This window comes from Gossypium hirsutum, chromosome D01 (assembly GCF_007990345.1).
Source record: "Gossypium hirsutum isolate 1008001.06 chromosome D01, Gossypium_hirsutum_v2.1, whole genome shotgun sequence".
Classification (NCBI taxonomy): Eukaryota; Viridiplantae; Streptophyta; class Magnoliopsida; order Malvales; family Malvaceae; genus Gossypium; species Gossypium hirsutum.
Genome location: NC_053437.1, coordinates 22,620,107 through 22,625,997, shown reverse-complemented (window position 1 = coordinate 22,625,997; position 5,891 = coordinate 22,620,107). Strand labels below are relative to the sequence as shown.

The 5,891-nt window shown below is 28.7% G+C and overlaps 1 long non-coding RNA gene across 2 annotated transcripts; it reads left to right on the top strand.

Annotated features, from left to right (window-relative positions):
• The first annotated feature begins 1,799 nt into the window (after positions 1–1,799).
• Positions 1,800–4,995, top strand: LOC121213642 (uncharacterized). 2 transcript variants are annotated; one of them, XR_005909020.1, is made up of 6 exons: positions 1,800–2,278; positions 2,929–3,190; positions 3,740–4,126; positions 4,208–4,415; positions 4,609–4,759; positions 4,877–4,995. It is a non-coding gene; the product is annotated as an uncharacterized lncRNA (long non-coding RNA). The 2 variants fall into 2 exon arrangements; XR_005909019.1 differs by having other exon boundaries at positions 3,735–4,126; positions 4,258–4,415.
• Positions 4,996–5,891: the final 896 nt, after the last annotated feature.

Genomic DNA, 5,891 nt, shown 5'->3' with positions numbered 1-5,891 from the left:
AAAAGTTTTTTTTAAATATTTTGTAGATGAAATATTTTGTTTAGATTTGAACTATAAATGAAAAAAAATTCATGCCTTTTTTTAAACAATAAATGTTAACTTTGTTTCAATTTGATCTTATTTGATTCTTTTTAATAGTACATAGATTAAATTAATTCATTTAATAGTAGAGGCATTAATTTAATCTAATCATAGAGCAACTCCAAGTATTTCACATTTTCTTAAGTTAGATTTTTTAGTTTTTTTAATTGATTTTTCTCAAATATATAAATTTCGGATGCTTCCAACAATCGAATTGTAATTGAGGGGGGGGGGGGAAGGAAGCTGCTTTTGTTGTCATGGATATTAATTAAGTGTAGATTAAACACATTTCTATTAGTAACAAATAATTCAAGTAAAATAACTTTGGCAATTTAAATTAAAGGAATAACATTTTTATTATTCACAGCTGTATATTTACTGTTAAGGTTGATAAGTATTGTGATAAAGTGTTTTTTAAAAATACAATAATGTTTACTATTATTATTAAAAAATTATTTTTGAAAAATAAAATGTTCATTTTAAACATGTGTTGTAAAATAGAAAACATGTTGAACTTCTTTAATGAAGATAAGAATGTAATTTAAACCAATTGGTTTGGCTTGGCTTGTTAGACCAATTGGTTCCCACAACATCCGATCTTACTAATTCAAAGCAAATAAATTATTAAAAACTCAAAAAATAAAAAATATATATTATAGAATTTATAAAAATCAATTTAACTACTAGTTTTTAGTCCAATCCAATTGACTTGCACCGGTTCCCGAGCCAATAGTTTTTTTTATCTCTCATCAGATCTATACGTTAGCAAGTTTCTGGTCCAACTAATCTGGTTCGGTTTAGATAATATTGAATTTTTATATTTTTATATTTTTAAAATATTAAAAAAAAATTTGAATTTTAAGAAGTTTTTTTCATATTTCTTTTTTTAAATAAATTTCTTTTTTTTATGTTTTTGTTTAAAATATGAAAAAAATAAAAAAAATTATGTACTTTTAAAGGGCATGGACCAAATTGACAAAAAATTATAAATGTTTAGGGCTAAAAAAGTTATTTTACCTTTTTTTATACGTCATTAACTTTAACAAAAAAAATTAGATGGAGAGACCACTATTTCAAAATAAATAAATAAAAAGTACATGGACCCTATCTCAAAATTAAAGCATAAAGGTTAAATTTAAAATTTCAAAAGAGTATAGGAACTTTTGACATATTTAAACCTTATTTTTCCCACTCAATTAGTCATTATACTTTTCGAAATGGTCAATTTCGCTCTTGTATTTTTCAAATTTTAAAATTTTAATGATAACCTAAAAAATAACAATTAAAATTTTTGGATAAATTCAATTACTAATTCTATACTATTCGTACAATCGTAGATTTAGTCTATATTCTCTAATTAGATCATTTTAAGTCTCTATACTTTTTGAATTTAAAATTTTCACTTGAAGCAAATGACAATTGTTAATTTATTAATTAAATTTTTAGTGAATAACATGTTAAAATAAAATTTTAAAATAATATTATACATGATAATATATTTGTCAAATATTAATATGAGAATTTAACCCAACTGAAATAGTGGATTCAACCAGATCAGCTGATCCAATCTATTATTTTATCCAATGGTCAAAAGCAAGTTAAAAAGGGCCCAACCATATCTTCTTTAGGATATTACACCATGTTTGGTTGGGTGTATTGGCTATGCCAATACACCCCTAATCGGTGGGCCCCATTTAATCCCACTTCAATCTTCTGTTTGGTTCAGGGTATTGGCTAATACCCGTCTATTACATTACACCCCTAATCCCCAAAATCCACCGATTTCTATTACGTTCCTCTTTCTCAGATTAGGTGCTGCTTGAGTTTTAGACCCTGTTTTACCCTCCTGCTTCCCCTTTCCGTCTTCTGTTTCTTCCTTCTGTCTTTCTTTTGCTGAAGATTACAATAGAATCGACGCTTGGCCTTCTCAACCTTCGATTAATTCTTCGATTTCTTCAAAGCTCTGGGCTCTTTTAATGTTCTCAATTTACTTCAAAGCTCGTTTCTTAATTCCCAGGTTTTCATAAATAAAATGGAATCTACCATGAAAATTTCGTCTTCAATAACGTTTCCTATAAATTCAACACCAAAATTACATGAATATAACAAAGTTTTGTATTGGTCCGCTGTATCCAATGGAAGCTACTCCATATCCAAAATCAGCGACATTTTCTCAAATGGCTCTGCTTCTCATGGGGTTAGTTCCATTTCTTCCTCTTTTTCATATTTTGTATGTATATTCCTATTCAACTCTTTAGAAATTTCTTAATCGACAAATTATAGAATGAAAAGAAGCTCATTTTATTCTAATTTCAGTCAGTTTGTTGTTTGTTGAATTAAATATGATATTTCCTCCTGTAGAAAATGCTACTATATGTTAATTTATGTGAAATTCATATTTCCTTTTTTGGGTTTCTTTTGATTTGCCTGAAATTCAACTTTGATGAATTGTTGAATTTCAAGTTTGTACATTTATATGCATTAAGCTTTAAATGTTAATTGGTGCTCTGTTTCGTATTTAATCTTCAGTCACCTTAGAGAACACTTATTTTGGCAATTTTAGTATAACTAGCAGCTAAACTTTACACTTTGGATCTTGCATTCAATTCACTTCTATTTTTTCAAATTGGATTCAAAAGCAAATAAAGTTTTTAAGCAGTTAAGAATTTCGAGAAACATACAATTTTGGTGATGCATTTAAGGTGTATGTTAGAATCGGTGTTAGATTTTACTTTTGAGGATGTTCACTTTGAAAACTTTTGGAATTTCTGTTTGTGATGCTAATACGCCTTGGAAACAAGTCGGTTATCGTTGAGTTTAACTGAAATGGTAAATTCTGATGTACAGGCTGAGTCAAGGGCACTGGGAGATGCGTAGGGACGAAGAAGTCGTCTAGAATCTCTATTTTGTTATGATAAGCCTATCCCCGAGGAATGAATTGAAGAATCAGTTGGGGTATCTTTGGCTGAAAAAATAGTTGGAGATAATCCCCGGTGTAGTGCTTGTCAGGCCAAAGGTGTCGTCCTTTGTACCACTTGTGCTGGTTCTGGATTATATGTGGACTCGATATTGGAGAGCCAGGGTATCATTGTCAAAGTCCGCTGCCTAGGTGTGAAAATTTTCTCTTCTTTAATTTGTAAATAGGTGTCATGGATGTTTATGCAGTCATGCTCTACATTTGTTATGTTTCTATTTCATATTGTTATAGAAGGCAAACTATATTCGATTCCAAAAGTCTGGTTCTGCGTAACAGATGGGTAAAATTCTAACTAGTATCCTTAAAACGGGTCTGTTCTGTGGAGAAGTCTTGAAGTGATTAAAGTAAGGTTTTACATTGATGCGTCAAACGTCATTATAGGGTATTTTTTGTTGTAAGGCTTGTGCATCCTTTGCTTTAAACATTGTGAAATAGGAATCGACTTTGCTGCATTGTGTGCTTTCATTGCCAAAATGACCTTGATTTTAGTTGATACACGTGGATTGACTTGACTACTCTACCCATAAACATTAAGGCCTTGTCATTTTGTCTGATCACCATGGACATTCATAGAATTTTAAGGTTTTGTCATTGCTACTATATTTTCTGCCATTGAGGGCCTCGTAAGTTTTCTTAACTTAAAAGATTTGTGTGTTCTAAGTTTTTGTTTATACAGTTCAGGTTGTGGAGGAACCGGCAATGTCATGTGCTCAGAATGCGGTGGCCGTGGTCATCGAGGACCCAAGTAACTTGTGGTTGGCAGCCTTCTATATGTAGCATTTACACATTGTAATTTCATTTTGTTTCTAGCTGTGTAATTCTTTTACATTAAATTGATGTATTTGACTCCTGCAATTTCTAATGGCATTTGCCTTCATTTTAAAATCCCTCTGGTTTGTTGATTGTTTTGGAACTGTATTGAAAATGATCTTTTGCTGAAGCAAACAAACGAGAAAGATATTTTATTTGAAATTTAGTTCATCTTAAATGATGCTACAAATATACAACAGTAATGCGTATAATTTGCAGAGAAGCGGAATTCTCAAACCAGACAGGCTCGCCAAAATTGTAAGTTTTCTCATATGTTGGTATTTTCAGCAGTGTACTTTCTGTATTCTGAACAATGAATTCCTTTGATTAATTTCTCAGCTGCTCTTTCTATGGCTTCCAATTAACCACTAAACATTATATCTTTGAAGAAGCTCTTGAATGCGAACTGGGATCGTTGCATCGAACTGGAGGCTTTGAGGGTTCTCAGCATAAGCGACATAATAAGCTGAAACACATGCTTGTTGCCAGGCCAATGCAACTCGACACTGCAATACCAAAACAAATTTGTTTATAAGTTTCATGCCAGGTAATGATTCTAGCTTTTTAAACAATGTTTAATATCCTACGATGAAATAGCCAATGAAAATACACAAGCATATTCCTGTATGTATGTATATATCATTGGGTATCTATATATATGAACACTTATTGGAAATTATTTTACAAAATAATGTGTTTGGAGTACAACTGAATTATTTATTTTGGTTTTCTGGTTTCAGACAATGGATATTTCTAAGATGGTTCTTGGGGATGCTTCTTTCACTGCACCTTTCAAGCTTATTGCAGAGCGTGATGATTACATCCATGCTTTCGTTGCATATTTTGATGTTTCGTTTACCAAATGCCACAAATTGATGGGTTTCTCTACAGGTTTGTATCTACATCAAAATTCTCCATCCTTTGTCCTTTCCATTTTATCTACGAATAGAAATCAGCAAGCCAGCCTAGAAGAACTTTGCCTTGGCTAATGGCAAATACAAAATGCAGGACCAAGATCGCGAGCTACCCATTGGAAGCAAACAGTCCTATATCTAGAGGATGTGTTAACCATCTGTGAAGGGGAGACAATAATTGGGAGCATGACTGTTGCACCAAACAAGAAGAATCTCCCAACTATTGGATTTGGGTTTCTTTTTGACAATTTGTTTATTGTGCTTTTGTTTAGATGATGAGAAAGGAAAGTCAAGAATTATATTTACTCGTTAAGTTAAATGAAGATATTTGTAATTTAAAAAAATAAAAATTCAATATAAATTTAAAATAAGAGTTTAACTAAAAAATAAGAGTTAGTGGCAAAAATTAATAAAATTTAAATTTTAGTGGTAAAATTCAATAACATAAAAATTAAGTTACAAATTTACTCATTTTTTAAAAAAATAACGGCAAATATAAATAAAAATAAAGTACAGTGACAAATTTCAATATTTATCTATAGTATGATGATAAATTATATATTTTTATTAACTTATATTTAATAATAATTATGTTAAATTATATTTTATAGTATTATATATTATGATTTTAGAAAATTCATATAAGAATATTTAATATTAAGAATTTTATTAAATCATATATTTTAATTAAAATATATTTAATATTAATTATTTCAAATTATATTTTATAGTATCATATATTATGATTTGAGTAAATTCATATAAGAATATTTAATATTAAGAATTTTATTAAATCATATATTTTAATTAAAATATATTTAATATTAATTATTTCAAATTATATTTTATAGTATCATATATTATGATTTGAGTAAATTCATATAAGAATATTGATTATTAAGAATTTTATTATAAATTATATATTTTAATTAAAATATATTTAATAATAATTATGTTAAAATATGATTAAATTATTTATTACTGATAATAATAATCTTATTAAAATTTAAATAACAATAACAATAATCATTTACCAAAACAATTTTATGCTAAGGGTATTCTAGTCATTTTAGTTTTTTCCATTATGCTATTACACCTCTATTCCATTC